Below are 20,575 nucleotides of genomic sequence, written 5' to 3' on the forward strand. Positions count from 1 at the left end.
GAAGGCAGGCAATGCAAATGAGGCGTGATCCATTGCTAAAAAAATACATGAAATCTCCCTTTGTGCTTCTCGGAAGACATACGACGGAGGGCGCACTTTTTCAGTTTGGGGAATGTTACAAATGAGCAGACTGTGCTTTAAAATACATATAGGGCGGGCTTCTCTGTTACAAAGAATTGTCACACTTTGTATTTCTCTCCATGATCCATTGGGACAGAATACGTAGATACATTAAAACTATTTGGAGAATGCGGGCATCGATCCCGCTACTTCTCGCTCCTTGTCTTGTGGCAGCGATTCTCATAGGCTACAATCGCTGCTTGATAAGAGCGATTCAGATTGTTCAATATTTTTATTTTTTTTTTATTGGCAATGTAGTTGCCATTTGCAAATTCAAAAATAAATTGAACAATCAAAAATGATAATACTTGCTTTTGTATCACACGACAATCTTAAGGTATGCTTTAACGGCTAGGCTGTCTCAAGTTAGTTTGTATTGTTAATACCATACCTCTGTTTGATCGCTATACAATCAATATGTTGTGTAGGCTAAACTGTATAAATAAACGCCCGGAAACATTGAAATCCAAACACGTTAAAAGATGAAATAGTGTGGAATAGAAACAAAGAACTTGACCTCGACGTGATTTGAACACGTAACCTTCTGATCTGGAGTCAGAGGCGCTACCGTTGCGCCACGAAGTCCTGGGAATTTTTGTCCTTGTTATGGAATGCTAGAGTGCACAGCAAGCATGCCAAACGCATGGTAATGCCGACGCTCATACTAGGAAAACATTCAAGCGTCATGGGAAACAGCCGTCAATAGGTGTTCGTAGCCAGCAGGGCTATGAAGCTGTCGGAAGTGTGTTTGATTCTCAGCTTTAAAAGTAAAGAAAACATAAAACAATGCGATTTGCTTTTATAATGTTCATTAATTGAAACGTAGGCATAAACACAGTTGTACTGGCTGGGAATCGTTTCGGTTCAAATTCTTGGAAAGCAGCTATGCTGAGCAATATATCACCAACGGGGGAAAGCTGGCAGTACTGAGTGACACAGAAGAAGGATTCTCTCAGCACGTCTCCTCTGAATGCGCACTGGCACAAAGAGGCCTTGCTCATCTAATGACGTGGCGGAATGCAATAATGTATTGGGTTAATTTATCAACAAAAGAAACATAAATAAAAGTGTATGTAATTATTTGTGAATAAACTGTCTTGCTTATACGATGGGAGACCAGGACCTTACACCCGCAATTTAATGATCGGCCAACCCCAGAGAGACTTTGTCTTGACCAGGGATTAATATAATTTAAAAACATGCGGCAATGGTTCCACAGCGGATAGAACCCAGGGCCTTCTGCGTGTAAAGCAGACGTGATAATCACTACACTATGGAACCTAGGCTGGACTGTGTCGGTGCTCCTACATTATTGTCTACATGCATCTCAAATAATTACAATGTCATTTATCAGACCCTTCGGCGTTGTCTTTAAAAATTAAACTTCCCAGACCGAACGCAGGCTAACATTAAATCAATGAATCTTAAATATTTTCTATAGCGCCCCATATGCGATTCACAAAATCTACTTAAAAACAAGACAATATCTCATTGTAAGCCTGGTCGAACAAAAGAAGTCTTCAGTGTAATTTTAAACAAAGAGTGCTTTCCACGATTTACGATGCTTTAGAGAGACGGAATATTGGAATTGGCAGCCGAAACTGGGGGATAAAACTGCCCGTGATCAAAGTGGGCAGAAAAGCTGCATACTTTCCATAAGGTATTTTGGAGAAAAGAAAACGGATCTCTCTGATTTGCAACGTTTCTATGGTTCGGCCCGGCCACTGCCGTGTGTCTGGTTAAAACGATGAGTTCAATTTTTTTTTTTCTTCCGCTTGGTAATTCAGTCTTAAGGCAACTGTAGCAGAGTGGCGCAGCGGAAGCGTGCTGGGCCCATAACCCAGAGGTCGATGGATCGAAACCATCCTCTGCTAGCCTGTTTTTCTTCTGTTAGCAAAGTAGTTTTTCTAAAATATAAACTGAACTGATTTGCAAATTCAAAAAATAAATTCATTAACAAAATAGAAAATATTTCGACTAGATGTATGCTTTCAATTTCTTCAAAAAGTAGTCTCAAGCTCGTTGATTCAGTCGCTTTAAAATCCACCTCTATGTCCCGCTGCAGCAGCGCTGTGTGCTGTGGCTCGAGCTTGTTTGACGAGACAGGCAATGCAAAAATGATAAAACTTGCTTTTGTATCACACGACAAACTTAACGTATGCTTTAACGGCTTGGCTGTCTCAAGTTAGTTTGTATTGTTAATGTAACACCTCGTTTTTGCCCAGTCGTTGTATCACATGAATTGAGCTTGCCAGTTGGGATTGACGGTCTGCCAATACAAGTTAAGACTATATTTGCAAGGATCATTTCTAGAGTGAAACATGTTTTGAAGGGATTGGTCTCGGTATCCCCCAGGAGGAGCGGGAGTCTTTTCTTCTCAGCAACGAGCTGACAATGAGTGTTGTTTTTGGGCACCTGCTCGCTGCTACTGATGACCACTCCAATCTTCAGTCGGTGGATTGTTGAAGGAAGGGGACACATTTTGAGTGCGTATCTCATACTGGTAGAAACGCGGAAAAAAGAAACCATCAAGCCTAAAATTGTTCAGTTGTTTAAATCAATAAGCACATTTCAAATGGATCATTGCTAATGTTAAAACAATTTAAGAACACTTTAAGTAGGGCTTGACTAATATAAAAATAGAGGCATGTTATTTGCACTACGCAGGACTAGATTGAGCTTAAAAAAAGGCATTACATCTGAAAATAACTTGTGTTTACCCCCACTTACAAGGAAAGCGTCAAACTTTGTATTCGTCCTCGTAACAGTGTTAGAAAATGTAAACAGCAGTTGGAGAATGCCGAAGTCGTTCATCCTAGCATGTTAAACGAGGGCATTTCTCATGTAAGCCACATCCAGTAATAGATCGTTTGTACTGTTCTCAATGGTCCGCATCCCAGCCTGAGACCACGATCCAATTGTAAAACTTTACAATGCATTAGTAAGACCTTACCTAGAATATTGTGATCAGTTCTGATCACCTCTCTACAAAAAGGATATTGCTGCTCTAGAAAGAGTGCAAAGAAGAGCAACCAGAAATATCCCAGGTTTAAAAGGCATGTTGTATGCAGACAGGCTAAAAGAACTGAATCTATTCAGTCTTGAACAAAAAAGACTACGCGGCGATCTGATTCAGACATTCAACATCCTAAAAGGTAGAGACAATGTCGACCCAGGGGACTTCTTTTTTGACATGAAAAAAGAAACAAGGACCAGCGGTCACAAATGGAGATTACATAAAGGGGCATTCAAAACAGAAAATAGGAGGCACTTTTTTACACAGAGAATTGTGAGGGTCTGGAACCAACTCCCCAGTAATGTTGAAGCTGACACCCTGGGATCCTTCAAGAAGCTGCTTGATGAGAGTCTGGGATCAATAAGCTACTAACTACCAAACGAGCAAGATGGGCTGAATGGCCTCCTCTCGTTTGGAAACTTTCTTATGTTCTTATGTTCCTCTATCCTATTGTGCTTGTTAAGACATAGCGTGAATCTTGAAAACGTCTTGTTTGTTTAACAAAGCCAGCAGTCACTTTATTGATCACCCTGTGGATTAAACGCTATTGGAACACAGATGATTGTGTTGAAGATGTTAATAGACTTTCAATGTACGTGTTGTAGAGCTAAGCGTTTGTTGAGGCAGTTCAAGCGCTGCACATTCAGGCAGCCGGTTGCAGTCTTTACCTGTTTCCTAGATGTTTGCCATTTGGTCTTACTCTGGAAGGAGTAGAACAAAAGCTAAACCATTTGTTGAGAACCGCATTTGGGAGAAAACTTAAGTGTTTCAAAATGCATTTGTAAAGTGCATTTGTCTATTAGGTTGTTTATGGTGTGACAAAAAGAATGCTATCTCGAAAACGCAGTCCTGTCAAGCCGAAATAGCTCAGTTGGGAGAGCGTTAGACTGAAGATCTAAAGGTCCCTGGTTCGATCCCGGGTTTCGGCAAGCACCAAGACATTTTGTTTTGTTTTATATTATTTTGAACTAAAAACAGAGCACATTTTTTTCTTCATTGTAATTGGAGGAAATAACAACGTACTAGTGCCATTTTCTAATGTGATTAAGAAATTCAAAAAGCATCGTCCCTGGGTGGGCTTGAACCACCAACCTTCCGGTTAACAGCCGAACGCGCTAACCGATTGCGCCACAGAGACCAACCTGCTCGACCGCTAAAGCATACGGGAGTGATTAGCAAGGCGAGATGCTGCAGAACCTGATCGAGGGAGCAGAACTCAGCCGAACCTGAAACCACAGCTAACAAGAAAGCAACACGGGGCAGGAAAGTCTATGTAATCCATTATGGCAGCACAACATACATCATTTTGTTAGATAACACACTGGGGGTCCAACACAGCAGTGTGTGTAAATAGCTACAATGGAAACCAAATACTTACGGTTCAAATGAGAATCTTCATCAGATTTTAAGAACACATTTGACATACTTTACACTGCAAAGGAGGAAGGCAGGCAATGCAAATGAGGCGTGATCCATTGCTAAAAAAATACATGAAATCTCCCTTTGTGCTTCTCGGAAGACATACGACGGAGGGCGCACTTTTTCAGTTTGGGGAATGTTACAAATTAGCAGACTGTGCTTTAAAATACATATAGGGCGGGCTTCTCTGTTACAAAGAATTGTCACACTTTGTATTTCTCTCCATGATCCATTGGGACAGAATACGTAGATACATTAAAACTATTTGGAGAATGCGGGCATCGATCCCGCTACTTCTCGCTCCTTGTCTTGTGGCAGCGATTCTCATAGGCTACAATCGCTGCTTGATAAGAGCGATTCAGATTGTTCAATTTTTTTTTTTTATTATTGGCAATGTAGTTGCCATTTGCAAATTCAAAAATAAATTGAACAATCAAAAATGATAATACTTGCTTTTGTATCACACGACAATCTTAAGGTATGCTTTAACGGCTAGGCTGTCTCAAGTTAGTTTGTATTGTTAACACCATACCTCTGTTTGATCGCTATACAATCAATATGTTGTGTAGGCTAAACTGTATAAATAAACGCCCGGAAACATTGAAATCCAAACACGTTAAAAGATGAAATAGTGTGGAATAGAAACAAAGAACTTGACCTCGACGTGATTTGAACACGTAACCTTCTGATCTGGAGTCAGAGGCGCTACCGTTACGCCACGAAGTCCTGGGAATTTTCGTCCTTGTTATGGAATGCTAGAGTGCACAGCAAGCATGCCAAACGCATGGTAATGCCGACGCTCATACTAGGAAAACATTCAAGCGTCATGGGAAACAGCCGTCAATAGTTGTTCGTAGCCAGCAGGGCTATGAAGCTTTCGGAAGTGTGTTTTATTCTCAGCTTTAAAAGTAAAGAAAACATAAAACAATGCGATTTGCTTTTATAATGTTCATTAATTGAAACGTAGGCATAAACACAGTTGTACTGGCTGGGAATCGTTTCGGTTCAAATTCTTGGAAAGCAGCTATGCTGAGCAATATATCACCAACGGGGGAAAGCTGGCAGTACTGAGTGACACAGAAGAAGGATTCTCTCAGCGCGTCTCCTCTGAATGCGCACTGGCACAAAGAGGCTTTGCTCATCTAATGACGTGGCGGAATGCAATAATGTATTGGGTTAATTTATCAACAAAAGAAACATAAATAAAAGTGTATGTAATTATTTGTGAATAAACTGTCTTGCTTATACGATGGGAGACCAGGACCTTACACCCGCAATTTAATGATCGGCCAACCCCAGAGAGACTTTGTCTTGACCAGGGATTAATATAATTTAAAAACATGCGGCAATGGTTCCACAGCGGATAGAACCCAGGGCCTTCTGCGTGTAAAGCAGACGTGATAATCACTACACTATGGAACCTAGGCAGGACTGTGTCGGTGCTCCTACATTATTGTCTACATGCATCTCAAATAATTACAATGTCATTTATCAGACCCTTCGGCGTTGTCTTTAAAAATTAACTTCCCAGACCGAACGCAGGCTAACATTAAATCAATGAATCTTAAATATTTTCTATAGCGCCCCATATGCGATTCACAAAATCTACTTAAAAACAAGACAATATCTCATTGTAAGCCTGGTCGAACAAAAGAAGTCTTCAGTGTAATTTTAAACAAAGAGTGCTTTCCACGATTTACGATGCTTTAGAGAGACGGAATATTGGAATTGGCAGCCGAAACTGGGGGATAAAACTGCCCGTGATCAAAGTGGGCAGAAAAGCTGCATACTTTCCATAAGGTATTTTGGAGAAAAGAAAACGGATCTCTCTGATTTGCAACGTTTCTATGGTTCGGCCCGGCCACTGCCGTGTGTCTGGTTAAAACGATGAGTTCAGTTTTTTTTTTTACTTCCGCTTGGTAATTCAGTCTTGAGGCAACTGTAGCAGAGTGGCGCAGCGGAAGCGTGCTGGGCCCATAACCCAGAGGTCGATGGATCGAAACCATCCTCTGCTAGCCTGTTTTTCTTCTGTTAGCAAAGTAGTTTTTCTAAAATATAAACTGAACTGATTTGCAAATTCAAAAAATAAATTCATTAACAAAATAGAAAATATTTCGACTAGATGTATGTTTTCAATTTCTTCAAAAAGTAGTCTCAAGCTCGTTGATTCAGTCGCTTTAAAATCCACCTCTATGTCCCGCTGCAGCAGCGCTGTGTGCTGTGGCTCGAGCTTGTTTGACGAGACAGGCAATGCAAAAATGATAAAACTCGCTTTTGTATCACACGACAAACTTAACGTATGCTTTAACGGCTTGGCTGTCTCAAGTTAGTTTGTATTGTTAATGTAACACCTCGTTTTTGCCCAGTCGTTGTATCACATGAATTGAGCTTGCTAGTTGGGGGTGACGGTCTGCCAATACAAGTTAAGACTATATTTGCAAGGATCATTTCTAGAGTGAAACATGTTTTGAAGGGATTGGTCTCGGTATCCCCCAGGAGGAGCGGGAGTCTTTTCTTCTCAGCAACGAGCTGACAATGAGTGTTGTTTTTGGGCACCTGCTCGCTGCTACTGATGACCACTCCAATCTTCAGTCGGTGGATTGTTGAAGGAAGGGGACACATTTTGAGTGCGTATCTCATACTGGTAGAAACGCGGAAAAAAGAAACCATCAAGCCTAAAATTGTTCAGTTGTTTAAATCAATAAGCACATTTCAAATGGATCATTGCTAATGTTAAAACAATTTAAGAACACTTTAAGTAGGGCTTGACTAATATAAAAATATAGGCATGTTATTTGCACTACGCAGGACTAGATTGAGCTTAAAAAAAGGCATTACATCTGAAAATAACTTGTGTTTACCCCCACTTACAAGGAAAGCGTCAAACTTTGTATTCGTCCTCGTAACAGTGTTAGAAAATGTAAACAGCAGTTGGAGAATGCCGAAGTCGATCATCCTAGCATGTTAAACGAGGGCATTTCTCATGTAAGCCACATCCAGTAATAGATCGTTTGTACTGTTCTCAATGGTCCGCATCCCAGCCTGAGACCACGATCCAATTGTAAAACTTTACAATGCATTAGTAAGACCTTACCTAGAATATTGTGATCAGTTCTGATCACCTCTCTACAAAAAGGATATTGCTGCTCTAGAAAGAGTGCAAAGAAGAGCAACCAGAAATATCCCAGGTTTAAAAGGCATGTTGTATGCAGACAGGCTAAAAGAACTGAATCTATTCAGTCTTGAACAAAAAAGACTACGCGGCGATCTGATTCAGACATTCAACATCCTAAAAGGTAGAGACAATGTCGACCCAGGGGACTTCTTTTTTGACATGAAAAAAGAAACAAGGACCAGCGGTCACAAATGGAGATTACATAAAGGGGCATTCAAAACAGAAAATAGGAGGCACTTTTTTACACAGAGAATTGTGAGGGTCTGGAACCAACTCCCCAGTAATGTTGAAGCTGACACCCTGGGATCCTTCAAGAAGCTGCTTGATGAGAGTCTGGGATCAATAAGCTACTAACTACCAAACGTGCAAGATGGGCTGAATGGCCTCCTCTCGTTTGGAAACTTTCTTATGTTCTTATGTTCCTCTATCCTATTGTGCTTGTTAAGACATAGCGTGAATCTTGAAAACGTCTTGTTTGTTTAACAAAGCCAGCAGTCACTTTATTGATCACCCTGTGGATTAAACGCTATTGGAACACAGATGATTGTGTTGAAGATGTTAATAGACTTTCAATGTACGCGTTGTAGAGCTAAGCGTTTGTTGAGGCAGTTCAAGCGCTGCACATTCAGGCAGCCGGTTGCAGTCTTTACCTGTTTCCTAGATGTTTGCCATTTGGTCTTACTCTGGAAGGAGTAGAACAAAAGCTAAACCATTTGTTGAGAACCGCATTTGGGAGAAAACTTAAGTGTTTCAAAATGCATTTGTAAAGTGCATTTGTCTATTAGGTTGTTTATGGTGTGACAAAAAGAATGCTATCTCGAAAACGCAGTCCTGTCAAGCCGAAATAGCTCAGTTGGGAGAGCGTTAGACTGAAGATCTAAAGGTCCCTGGTTCGATCCCGGGTTTCGGCAAGCACCAAGACATTTTGTTTTGTTTTATATTATTTTGAACTAAAAACAGAGCACATTTTTTTCTTCATTGTAATTGGAGGAAATAACAACGTACTAGTGCCATTTTCTAATGTGATTAAGAAATTCAAAAAGCATCGTCCCTGGGTGGGCTTGAACCACCAACCTTCCGGTTAACAGCCGAACGCGCTAACCGATTGCGCCACAGAGACCAACCTGCTCGACCGCTAAAGCATACGGGAGTGATTAGCAAGGCGAGATGCTGCAGAACCTGATCGAGGGAGCAGAACTCAGCCGAACCTGAAACCACAGCTAACAAGAAAGCAACACGGGGCAGGAAAGTCTATGTAATCCATTATGGCAGCACAACATACGTCATTTTGTTAGATAACACACTGGGGGTCCAACACAGCAGTGTGTGTAAATAGCTACAATGGAAACCAAATACTTACGGTTCAAATGAGAATCTTCATCAGATTTTAAGAACACATTTGACATACTTTACACTGCAAAGGAGGAAGGCAGGCAATGCAAATGAGGCGTGATCCATTGCTAAAAAAATACATGAAATCTCCCTTTGTGCTTCTCGGAAGACATACGACGGAGGGCGCACTTTTTCAGTTTGGGGAATGTTACAAATTAGCAGACTGTGCTTTAAAATACATATAGGGCGGGCTTCTCTGTTACAAAGAATTGTCACACTTTGTATTTCTCTCCATGATCCATTGGGACAGAATACGTAGATACATTAAAACTATTTGGAGAATGCGGGCATCGATCCCGCTACTTCTCGCTCCTTGTCTTGTGGCAGCGATTCTCATAGGCTACAATCGCTGCTTCATAAGAGCGATTCAGATTGTTCAATATTTTTTTTTTTTTATTGGCAATGTAGTTGCCATTTGCAAATTCAAAAATAAATTGAACAATCAAAAATGATAATACTTGCTTTTGTATCACACGACAATCTTAAGGTATGCTTTAACGGCTAGGCTGTCTCAAGTTAGTTTGTATTGTTAATACCATACCTCTGTTTGATCGCTATACAATCAATATGTTGTGTAGGCTAAACTGTATAAATAAACACCCGGAAACATTGAAATCCAAACACGTTAAAAGATGAAATAGTGTGGAATAGAAACAAAGAACTTGACCTCGACGTGATTTGAACACGTAACCTTCTGATCTGGAGTCAGAGGCGCTACAGTTGCGCCACGAAGTCCTGGGAATTTTTGTCCTTGTTATGGAATGCTAGAGTGCACAGCAAGCATGCCAAACGCATGGTAATGCCGACGCTCATACTAGGAAAACATTCAAGCGTCATGGGAAACAGCCGTCAATAGGTGTTCGTAGCCAGCAGGGCTATGAAGCTGTCGGAAGTGTGTTTGATTCTCAGCTTTAAAAGTAAAGAAAACATAAAACAATGCGATTTGCTTTTATAATGTTCATTAATTGAAACGTAGGCATAAACACAGTTGTACTGGCTGGGAATCGTTTCGGTTCAAATTCTTGGAAAGCAGCTATGCTGAGCAATATATCACCAACGGGGGAAAGCTGGCAGTACTGAGTGACACAGAAGAAGGATTCTCTCAGCGCGTCTCCTCTGAATGCGCACTGGCACAAAGAGGCTTTGCTCATCTAATGACGTGGCGGAATGCAATAATGTATTGGGTTAATTTATCAACAAAAGAAACATAAATAAAAGTGTATGTAATTATTTGTGAATAAACTGTCTTGCTTATACGATGGGAGACCAGGACCTTACACCCGCAATTTAATGATCGGCCAACCCCAGAGAGACTTTGTCTTGACCAGGGATTAATATAATTTAAAAACATGCGGCAATGGTTCCACAGGGGATAGAACCCAGGGCCTTCTGCGTGTAAAGCAGACGTGATAATCACTACACTATGGAACCTAGGCAGGACTGTGTCGGTGCTCCTACATTATTGTCTACATGCATCTCAAATAATTACAATGTCATTTATCAGACCCTTCGGCGTTGTCTTTAAAAATTAAACTTCCCAGACCGAACGCAGGCTAACATTAAATCAATGAATCTTAAATATTTTCTATAGCGCCCCATATGCGATTCACAAATTCTACTTAAAAACAAGACAATATCTCATTGTAAGCCTGGTCGAACAAAAGAAGTCTTCAGTGTAATTTTAAACAAAGAGTGCTTTCCACGATTTACGATGCTTTAGAGAGACGGAATATTGGAATTGGCAGCCGAAACTGGGGGATAAAACTGCCCGTGATCAAAGTGGGCAGAAAAGCTGCATACTTTCCATAAGGTATTTTGGAGAAAAGAAAACGGATCTCTCTGATTTGCAACGTTTCTATGGTTCGGCCCGGCCACTGCCGTGTGTCTGGTTAAAACGATGAGTTCAGTTTTTTTTTTTCCTTCCGCTTGGTAATTCAGTCTTGAGGCAACTGTAGCAGAGTGGCGCAGCGGAAGCGTGCTGGGCCCATAACCCAGAGGTCGATGGATCGAAACCATCCTCTGCTAGCCTGTTTTTCTTCTGTTAGCAAAGTAGTTTTTCTAAAATATAAACTGAACTGATTTGCAAATTCAAAAAATAAATTCATTAACAAAATAGAAAATATTTCGACTAGATGTATGCTTTCAATTTCTTCAAAAAGTAGTCTCAAGCTCGTTGATTCAGTCGCTTTAAAATCCACCTCTATGTCCCGCTGCAGCAGCGCTGTGTGCTGTGGCTCGAGCTTGTTTGACGAGACAGGCAATGCAAAAATGATAAAACTTGCTTTTGTATCACACGACAAACTTAACGTATGCTTTAACGGCTTGGCTGTCTCAAGTTAGTTTGTATTGTTAATGTAACACCTCGTTTTTGCCCAGTCGTTGTATCACATGAATTGAGCTTGCTAGTTGGGGGTGACGGTCTGCCAATACAAGTTAAGACTATATTTGCAAGGATCATTTCTAGAGTGAAACATGTTTTGAAGGGATTGGTCTCGGTATCCCCCAGGAGGAGCGGGAGTCTTTTCTTCTCAGCAACGAGCTGACAATGAGTGTTGTTTTTGGGCACCTGCTCGCTGCTACTGATGACCACTCCAATCTTCAGTCGGTGGATTGTTGAAGGAAGGGGACACATTTTGAGTGCGTATCTCATACTGGTAGAAACGCGGAAAAAAGAAACCATCAAGCCTAAAATTGTTCAGTTGTTTAAATCAATAAGCACATTTCAAATGGATCATTGCTAATGTTAAAACAATTTAAGAACACTTTAAGTAGGGCTTGACTAATATAAAAATATAGGCATGTTATTTGCACTACGCAGGACTAGATTGAGCTTAAAAAAAGGCATTACATCTGAAAATAACTTGTGTTTACCCCCACTTACAAGGAAAGCGTCAAACTTTGTATTCGTCCTCGTAACAGTGTTAGAAAATGTAAACAGCAGTTGGAGAATGCCGAAGTCGATCATCCTAGCATGTTAAACGAGGGCATTTCTCATGTAAGCCACATCCAGTAATAGATCGTTTGTACTGTTCTCAATGGTCCGCATCCCAGCCTGAGACCACGATCCAATTGTAAAACTTTACAATGCATTAGTAAGACCTTACCTAGAATATTGTGATCAGTTCTGATCACCTCTCTACAAAAAGGATATTGCTGCTCTAGAAAGAGTGCAAAGAAGAGCAACCAGAAATATCCCAGGTTTAAAAGGCATGTTGTATGCAGACAGGCTAAAAGAACTGAATCTATTCAGTCTTGAACAAAAAAGACTACGCGGCGATCTGATTCAGACATTCAACATCCTAAAAGGTAGAGACAATGTCGACCCAGGGGACTTCTTTTTTGACATGAAAAAAGAAACAAGGACCAGCGGTCACAAATGGAGATTACATAAAGGGGCATTCAAAACAGAAAATAGGAGGCACTTTTTTACACAGAGAATTGTGAGGGTCTGGAACCAACTCCCCAGTAATGTTGAAGCTGACACCCTGGGATCCTTCAAGAAGCTGCTTGATGAGAGTCTGGGATCAATAAGCTACTAACTACCAAACGAGCAAGATGGGCTGAATGGCCTCCTCTCGTTTGGAAACTTTCTTATGTTCTTATGTTCCTCTATCCTATTGTGCTTGTTAAGACATAGCGTGAATCTTGAAAACGTCTTGTTTGTTTAACAAAGCCAGCAGTCACTTTATTGATCACCCTGTGGATTAAACGCTATTGGAACACAGATGATTGTGTTGAAGATGTTAATAGACTTTCAATGTACGCGTTGTAGAGCTAAGCGTTTGTTGAGGCAGTTCAAGCGCTGCACATTCAGGCAGCCGGTTGCAGTCTTTACCTGTTTCCTAGATGTTTGCCATTTGGTCTTACTCTGGAAGGAGTAGAACAAAAGCTAAACCATTTGTTGAGAACCGCATTTGGGAGAAAACTTAAGTGTTTCAAAATGCATTTGTAAAGTGCATTTGTCTATTAGGTTGTTTATGGTGTGACAAAAAGAATGCTATCTCGAAAACGCAGTCCTGTCAAGCCGAAATAGCTCAGTTGGGAGAGCGTTAGACTGAAGATCTAAAGGTCCCTGGTTCGATCCCGGGTTTCGGCAAGCACCAAGACATTTTGTTTTGTTTTATATTATTTTGAACTAAAAACAGAGCACATTTTTTTCTTCATTGTAATTGGAGGAAATAACAACGTACTAGTGCCATTTTCTAATGTGATTAAGAAATTCAAAAAGCATCGTCCCTGGGTGGGCTTGAACCACCAACCTTCCGGTTAACAGCCGAACGCGCTAACCGATTGCGCCACAGAGACCAACCTGCTCGACCGCTAAAGCATACGGGAGTGATTAGCAAGGCGAGATGCTGCAGAACCTGATCGAGGGAGCAGAACTCAGCCGAACCTGAAACCACAGCTAACAAGAAAGCAACACGGGGCAGGAAAGTCTATGTAATCCATTATGGCAGCACAACATACGTCATTTTGTTAGATAACACACTGGGGGTCCAACACAGCAGTGTGTGTAAATAGCTACAATGGAAACCAAATACTTACGGTTCAAATGAGAATCTTCATCAGATTTAAAGAACACATTTGACATACTTTACACTGCAAAGGAGGAAGGCAGGCAATGCAAATGAGGCGTGATCCATTGCTAAAAAAATACATGAAATCTCCCTTTGTGCTTCTCGGAAGACATACGACGGAGGGCGCACTTTTTCAGTTTGGGGAATGTTACAAATTAGCAGACTGTGCTTTAAAATACATATAGGGCGGGCTTCTCTGTTACAAAGAATTGTCACACTTTGTATTTCTCTCCATGATCCATTGGGACAGAATACGTAGATACATTAAAACTATTTGGAGAATGCGGGCATCGATCCCGCTACTTCTCGCTCCTTGTCTTGTGGCAGCGATTCTCATAGGCTACAATCGCTGCTTGATAAGAGCGATTCAGATTGTTCAATATTTTTTTTTTTTTTTATTGGCAATGTAGTTGCCATTTGCAAATTAAAAAATAAATTGAACAATCAAAAATGATAATACTTGCTTTTGTATCACACGACAATCTTAAGGTATGCTTTAACGGCTAGGCTGTCTCAAGTTAGTTTGTATTGTTAATACCATACCTCTGTTTGATCGCTATACAATCAATATGTTGTGTAGGCTAAACTGTATAAATAAACGCCCGGAAACATTGAAATCCAAACACGTTAAAAGATGAAATAGTGTGGAATAGAAACAAAGAACTTGACCTCGACGTGATTTGAACACGTAACCTTCTGATCTGGAGTCAGAGGCGCTACCGTTGCGCCACGAAGTCCTGGGAATTTTTGTCCTTGTTATGGAATGCTAGAGTGCACAGCAAGCATGCCAAACGCATGGTAATGCCGACGCTCATACTAGGAAAACATTCAACCGTCATGGGAAACAGCCGTCAATAGGTGTTCGTAGCCAGCAGGGCTATGAAGCTGTCGGAAGTGTGTTTGATTCTCAGCTTTAAAAGTAAAGAAAACATAAAACAATGCGATTTGCTTTTATAATGTTCATTAATTGAAACGTAGGCATAAACACAGTTGTACTGGCTGGGAATCGTTTCGGTTCAAATTCTTGGAAAGCAGCTATGCTGAGCAATATATCACCAACGGGGGAAAGCTGGCAGTACTGAGTGACACACAAGAAGGATTCTCTCAGCGCGTCTCCTCTGAATGCGCACTGGCACAAAGAGGCTTTGCTCATCTAATGACGTGGCGGAATGCAATAATGTATTGGGTTAATTTATCAACAAAAGAAACATAAATAAAAGTGTATGTAATTATTTGTGAATAAACTGTCTTGCTTATACGATGGGAGACCAGGACCTTACACCCGCAATTTAATGATCGGCCAACCCCAGAGAGACTTTGTCTTGACCAGGGATTAATATAATTTAAAAACATGCGGCAATAGTTCCACAGGGGATAGAACCCAGGGCCTTCTGCGTGTAAAGCAGACGTGATAATCACTACACTATGGAACCTAGGCAGGACTGTGTCGGTGCTCCTACATTATTGTCTACATGCATCTCAAATAATTACAATGTCATTTATCAGACCCTTCGGCGTTGTCTTTAAAAATTAAACTTCCCAGACCGAACGCAGGCTAACATTAAATCAATGAATCTTAAATATTTTCTATAGCGCCCCATATGCGATTCACAAATTCTACTTAAAAACAAGACAATATCTCATTGTAAGCCTGGTCGAACAAAAGAAGTCTTCAGTGTAATTTTAAACAAAGAGTGCTTTCCACGATTTACGATGCTTTAGAGAGACGGAATATTGGAATTGGCAGCCGAAACTGGGGGATAAAACTGCCCGTGATCAAAGTGGGCAGAAAAGCTGCATACTTTCCATAAGGTATTTTGGAGAAAAGAAAACGGATCTCTCTGATTTGCAACGTTTCTATGGTTCGGCCCGGCCACTGCCGTGTGTCTGGTTAAAACGATGAGTTCAGTTTTTTTTTTCTTCCGCTTGGTAATTCAGTCTTGAGGCAACTGTAGCAGAGTGGCGCAGCGGAAGCGTGCTGGGCCCATAACCCAGAGGTCGATGGATCGAAACCATCCTCTGCTAGCCTGTTTTTCTTCTGTTAGCAAAGTAGTTTTTCTAAAATATAAACTGAACTGATTTGCAAATTCAAAAAATAAATTCATTAACAAAATAGAAAATATTTCGACTAGATGTATGCTTTCAATTTCTTCAAAAAGTAGTCTCAAGCTCGTTGATTCAGTCGCTTTAAAATCCACCTCTATGTCCCGCTGCAGCAGCGCTGTGTGCTGTGGCTCGAGCTTGTTTGACGAGACAGGCAATGCAAAAATGATAAAACTTGCTTTTGTATCACACGACAAACTTAACGTATGCTTTAACGGCTTGGCTGTCTCAAGTTAGTTTGTATTGTTAATGTAGCACCTCGTTTTTGCCCAGTCGTTGTATCACATGAATTGAGCTTGCTAGTTGGGGGTGACGGTCTGCCAATACAAGTTAAGACTATATTTGCAAGGATCATTTCTAGAGTGAAACATGTTTTGAAGGGATTGGTCTCGGTATCCCCCAGGAGGAGCGGGAGTCTTTTCTTCTCAGCAACGAGCTGACAATGAGTGTTGTTTTTGGGCACCTGCTCGCTGCTACTGATGACCACTCCAATCTTCAGTCGGTGGATTGTTGAAGGAAGGGGACACATTTTGAGTGCGTATCTCATACTGGTAGAAACGCGGAAAAAAGAAACCATCAAGCCTAAAATTGTTCAGTTGTTTAAATCAATAAGCACATTTCAAATGGATCATTGCTAATGTTAAAACAATTTAAGAACACTTTAAGTAGGGCTTGACTAATATAAAAATATAGGCATGTTATTTGCACTACGCAGGACTAGATTGAGCTTAAAAAAAGGCATTACATCTGAAAATAACTTGTGTTTACCCCCACTTACAAGGAAAGCGTCAAACTTTGTATTCGTCCTCGTAACAGTGTTAGAAAATGTAAACAGCAGTTGGAGAATGCCGAAGTCGATCATCCTAGCATGTTAAACGAGGGCATTTCTCATGTAAGCCACATCCAGTAATAGATCGTTTGTACTGTTCTCAATGGTCCGCATCCCAGCCTGAGACCACGATCCAATTGTAAAACTTTACAATGCATTAGTAAGACCTTACCTAGAATATTGTGATCAGTTCTGATCACCTCTCTACAAAAAGGATATTGCTGCTCTAGAAAGAGTGCAAAGAAGAGCAACCAGAAATATCCCAGGTTTAAAAGGCATGTTGTATGCAGACAGGCTAAAAGAACTGAATCTATTCAGTCTTGAACAAAAAAGACTACGCGGCGATCTGATTCAGACATTCAACATCCTAAAAGGTAGAGACAATGTCGACCCAGGGGACTTCTTTTTTGACATGAAAAAAGAAACAAGGACCAGCGGTCACAAATGGAGATTACATAAAGGGGCATTCAAAACAGAAAATAGGAGGCACTTTTTTACACAGAGAATTGTGAGGGTCTGGAACCAACTCCCCAGTAATGTTGAAGCTGACACCCTGGGATCCTTCAAGAAGCTGCTTGATGAGAGTCTGGGATCAATAAGCTACTAACTACCAAACGAGCAAGATGGGCTGAATGGCCTCCTCTCGTTTGGAAACTTTCTTATGTTCTTATGTTCCTCTATCCTATTGTGCTTGTTAAGACATAGCGTGAATCTTGAAAACGTCTTGTTTGTTTAACAAAGCCAGCAGTCACTTTATTGATCACCCTGTGGATTAAACGCTATTGGAACACAGATGATTGTGTTGAAGATGTTAATAGACTTTCAATGTACGCGTTGTAGAGCTAAGCGTTTGTTGAGGCAGTTCAAGCGCTGCACATTCAGGCAGCCGGTTGCAGTCTTTACCTGTTTCCTAGATGTTTGCCATTTGGTCTTACTCTGGAAGGAGTAGAACAAAAGCTAAACCATTTGTTGAGAACCGCATTTGGGAGAAAACTTAAGTGTTTCAAAATGCATTTGTAAAGTGCATTTGTCTATTAGGTTGTTTATGGTGTGACAAAAAGAATGCTATCTCGAAAACGCAGTCCTGTCAAGCCGAAATAGCTCAGTTGGGAGAGCGTTAGACTGAAGATCTAAAGGTCCCTGGTTCGATCCCGGGTTTCGGCAAGCACCAAGACATTTTGTTTTGTTTTATATTATTTTGAACTAAAAACAGAGCACATTTTTTTCTTCATTGTAATTGGAGGAAATAACAACGTACTAGTGCCATTTTCTAATGTGATTAAGAAATTCAAAAAGCATCGTCCCTGGGTGGGCTTGAACCACCAACCTTCCGGTTAACAGCCGAACGCGCTAACCGATTGCGCCACAGAGACCAACCTGCTCGACCGCTAAAGCATACGGGAGTGATTAGCAAGGCGAGATGCTGCAGAACCTGATCGAGGGAGCAGAACTCAGCCGAACCTGAAACCACAGCTAACAAGAAAGCAACACGGGGCAGGAAAGTCTATGTAATCCATTATGGCAGCACAACATACGTCATTTTGTTAGATAACACACTGGGGGTCCAACACAGCAGTGTGTGTAAATAGCTACAATGGAAACCAAATACTTACGGTTCAAATGAGAATCTTCATCAGATTTAAAGAACACATTTGACATACTTTACACTGCAAAGGAGGAAGGAAGGCAATGCAAATGAGGCGTGATCCATTGCTAAAAAAATACATTAAATCTCCCTTTGTGCTTCTCGGAAGACATACGACGGAGGGCGCACTTTTTCAGTTTGGGGAATGTTACAAATTAGCAGACTGTGCTTTAAAATACATATAGGGCGGGCTTCTCTGTTACAAAGAATTGTCACACTTTGTATTTCTCTCCATGATCCATTGGGACAGAATACGTAGATACATTAAAACTATTTGGAGAATGCGGGCATCGATCCCGCTACTTCTCGCTCCTTGTCTTGTGGCAGCGATTCTCATAGGCTACAATCGCTGCTTGATAAGAGCGATTCAGATTGTTCAATATTTTTTTTTTTTTTTATTGGCAATGTAGTTGCCATTTGCAAATTCAAAAATAAATTGAACAATCAAAAATGATAATACTTGCTTTTGTATCACACGACAATCTTAAGGTATGCTTTAATGGCTAGGCTGTCTCAAGTTAGTTTGTATTGTTAATACCATACCTCTGTTTGATCGCTATACAATCAATATGTTGTGTAGGCTAAACTGTATAAATAAACGCCCGGAAACATTGAAATCCAAACACGTTAAAAGATGAAATAGTGTGGAATAGAAACAAAGAACTTGACCTCAACGTGATTTGAACACGTAACCTTCAGATCTGGAGTCAGAGGCGCTACCGTTGCGCCACGAAGTCCTGGGAATTTTTGTCCTTGTTATGGAATGCTAGAGTGCACAGCAAGCATGCCAAACGCATGGTAATGCCGACGCTCATACTAGGAAAACATTCAAGCGTCATGGGAAACAGCCGTCAATAGGTGTTCGTAGCCAGCAGGGCTATGAAGCTGTCGGAAGTGTGTTTGATTCTCAGCTTTAAAAGTAAAGAAAACATAAAACAATGCGATTTGCTTTTATAATGTTCATTAATTGAAACGTAGGCATAAACACAGTTGTACTGGCTGGGAATCGTTTCGGTTCAAATTCTTGGAAAGCAGCTATGCTGAGCAATATATCACCAACGGGGGAAAGCTGGCAGTACTGAGTGACACAGAAGAAGGATTCTCTCAGCGCGTCTCCTCTGAATGCGCACTGGCACAAAGAGGCTTTGCTCATCTAATGACGTGGCGGAATGCAATAATGTATTGGGTTAATTTATCAACAAAAGAAACATAAATAAAAGTGTATGTAATTATTTGTGAATAAACTGTCTTGCTTATACGATGGGAGACCAGGACCTTACACCCGCAATTTAATGATCGGCCAACCCCAGAGAGACTTTGTCTTGACCAGGGCTTAATATAATTTAAAAACATACGGCAATGGTTCCACAGGGGATAGAACCCAGGGCCTTCTACGTGTAAAGCAGACGTGATAATCACTACACTATGGAACCTAGGCAGGACTGTGTCGGTGCTCCTACATTATTGTCTACATGCATCTCAAATAATTACAATGTCATTTATCAGACCCTTCGGCGTTGTCTTTAAAAATTAAACTTCCCAGACCGAACGCAGGCTAACATTAAATCAATGAATCTTAAATATTTTCTATAGCGCCCCATATGCGATTCACAAATTCTACTTAAAAACAAGACAATATCTCATTGTAAGCCTGGTCGAACAAAATAAGTCTTCAGTGTAATTTTAAACAAAGAGTGCTTTCCACGATTTACGATGCTTTAGAGAGACGGAATATTGGAATTGGCAGCCGAAACTGGGGGATAAAACTGCCCGTGATCAAAGTGGGCAGAAAAGCTGCATACTTTCCATAAGGTATTTTGGAGAAAAGAAAACGGATCTCTCTGATTTGCAACGTTTCTATGGTTCGGCCCGGCCACTGCCGTGTGTCTGGTTAAACCGATGAGTTCAGTTTTTTTTTTTCTTCCGCTTGGTAATTCAGTCTTGAGGCAACTGTAGCAGAGTGGCGCAGCGGAAGCGTGCTGGGCCCGTAACCCAGCGGTCGCTGGATCGAAACCATCCTCTGCTAGCCTGTTTTTCTTCTGTTAGCAAAGTAGTTTTTCTAAAATATAAACTGAACTGATTTGCAAATTCAAAAAATAAATTCATTAACAAAATAGAAAATATTTCGACTAGATGTATGCTTTCAATTTCTTCAAAAAGTAGTCTCAAGCTCGTTGATTCAGTCGCTTTAAAATCCACCTCTATGTCCCGCTGTGGCTCGAGCTTGTTTGACGAGACAGGCAATGCAAAAATGATAAAACTTGCTTTTGTATCACACGACAAACTTAACGTATGCTTT

General features: G+C 40.8%; 18 non-coding genes across 18 annotated transcripts; 8 read left to right on the forward strand and 10 right to left on the reverse strand.

The window, feature by feature from the left end:
• Positions 1–633: 633 nt before the first annotated feature.
• Positions 634–705, reverse strand: trnaw-cca (transfer RNA tryptophan (anticodon CCA)). Its single transcript has one exon. It is a non-coding gene; the product is annotated as a tRNA-Trp (tRNA).
• Positions 706–2,404: 1,699 nt separating this feature from the next.
• On the forward strand, positions 2,405–2,611 carry LOC131699764 (small nucleolar RNA U3). Its single transcript, XR_009308300.1, has one exon. It is a non-coding gene; the product is annotated as a small nucleolar RNA U3 (small nucleolar RNA).
• A 1,381-nt stretch (positions 2,612–3,992) lies between these two features.
• Positions 3,993–4,065, forward strand: trnaf-gaa (transfer RNA phenylalanine (anticodon GAA)). The gene has a single exon. It is a non-coding gene; the product is annotated as a tRNA-Phe (tRNA).
• Positions 4,066–4,200: 135 nt separating this feature from the next.
• trnan-guu (transfer RNA asparagine (anticodon GUU)) lies at positions 4,201–4,274 on the reverse strand. The gene has a single exon. It is a non-coding gene; the product is annotated as a tRNA-Asn (tRNA).
• A 935-nt stretch (positions 4,275–5,209) lies between these two features.
• trnaw-cca (transfer RNA tryptophan (anticodon CCA)) lies at positions 5,210–5,281 on the reverse strand. The gene has a single exon. It is a non-coding gene; the product is annotated as a tRNA-Trp (tRNA).
• A 1,699-nt stretch (positions 5,282–6,980) lies between these two features.
• LOC131699765 (small nucleolar RNA U3) lies at positions 6,981–7,187 on the forward strand. Its single transcript, XR_009308301.1, has one exon. It is a non-coding gene; the product is annotated as a small nucleolar RNA U3 (small nucleolar RNA).
• A 1,381-nt stretch (positions 7,188–8,568) lies between these two features.
• Positions 8,569–8,641, forward strand: trnaf-gaa (transfer RNA phenylalanine (anticodon GAA)). The gene has a single exon. It is a non-coding gene; the product is annotated as a tRNA-Phe (tRNA).
• A 135-nt stretch (positions 8,642–8,776) lies between these two features.
• On the reverse strand, positions 8,777–8,850 carry trnan-guu (transfer RNA asparagine (anticodon GUU)). The gene has a single exon. It is a non-coding gene; the product is annotated as a tRNA-Asn (tRNA).
• A 1,630-nt stretch (positions 8,851–10,480) lies between these two features.
• On the reverse strand, positions 10,481–10,553 carry trnav-uac (transfer RNA valine (anticodon UAC)). Its single transcript has one exon. It is a non-coding gene; the product is annotated as a tRNA-Val (tRNA).
• Positions 10,554–11,557: 1,004 nt separating this feature from the next.
• LOC131699766 (small nucleolar RNA U3) lies at positions 11,558–11,764 on the forward strand. Its single transcript, XR_009308302.1, has one exon. It is a non-coding gene; the product is annotated as a small nucleolar RNA U3 (small nucleolar RNA).
• A 1,381-nt stretch (positions 11,765–13,145) lies between these two features.
• Positions 13,146–13,218, forward strand: trnaf-gaa (transfer RNA phenylalanine (anticodon GAA)). The gene has a single exon. It is a non-coding gene; the product is annotated as a tRNA-Phe (tRNA).
• Positions 13,219–13,353: 135 nt separating this feature from the next.
• On the reverse strand, positions 13,354–13,427 carry trnan-guu (transfer RNA asparagine (anticodon GUU)). The gene has a single exon. It is a non-coding gene; the product is annotated as a tRNA-Asn (tRNA).
• A 937-nt stretch (positions 13,428–14,364) lies between these two features.
• Positions 14,365–14,436, reverse strand: trnaw-cca (transfer RNA tryptophan (anticodon CCA)). The gene has a single exon. It is a non-coding gene; the product is annotated as a tRNA-Trp (tRNA).
• A 623-nt stretch (positions 14,437–15,059) lies between these two features.
• Positions 15,060–15,132, reverse strand: trnav-uac (transfer RNA valine (anticodon UAC)). The gene has a single exon. It is a non-coding gene; the product is annotated as a tRNA-Val (tRNA).
• Positions 15,133–16,134: 1,002 nt separating this feature from the next.
• LOC131699768 (small nucleolar RNA U3) lies at positions 16,135–16,341 on the forward strand. The gene has a single exon (XR_009308304.1). It is a non-coding gene; the product is annotated as a small nucleolar RNA U3 (small nucleolar RNA).
• A 1,381-nt stretch (positions 16,342–17,722) lies between these two features.
• Positions 17,723–17,795, forward strand: trnaf-gaa (transfer RNA phenylalanine (anticodon GAA)). Its single transcript has one exon. It is a non-coding gene; the product is annotated as a tRNA-Phe (tRNA).
• Positions 17,796–17,930: 135 nt separating this feature from the next.
• Positions 17,931–18,004, reverse strand: trnan-guu (transfer RNA asparagine (anticodon GUU)). The gene has a single exon. It is a non-coding gene; the product is annotated as a tRNA-Asn (tRNA).
• Positions 18,005–19,636: 1,632 nt separating this feature from the next.
• trnav-uac (transfer RNA valine (anticodon UAC)) lies at positions 19,637–19,709 on the reverse strand. The gene has a single exon. It is a non-coding gene; the product is annotated as a tRNA-Val (tRNA).
• Positions 19,710–20,575: the final 866 nt, after the last annotated feature.

The sequence above is a fragment of the Acipenser ruthenus genome, chromosome 23, assembly GCF_902713425.1.
Source record: "Acipenser ruthenus chromosome 23, fAciRut3.2 maternal haplotype, whole genome shotgun sequence".
NCBI lineage: Eukaryota > Metazoa > Chordata > Actinopteri > Acipenseriformes > Acipenseridae > Acipenser > Acipenser ruthenus.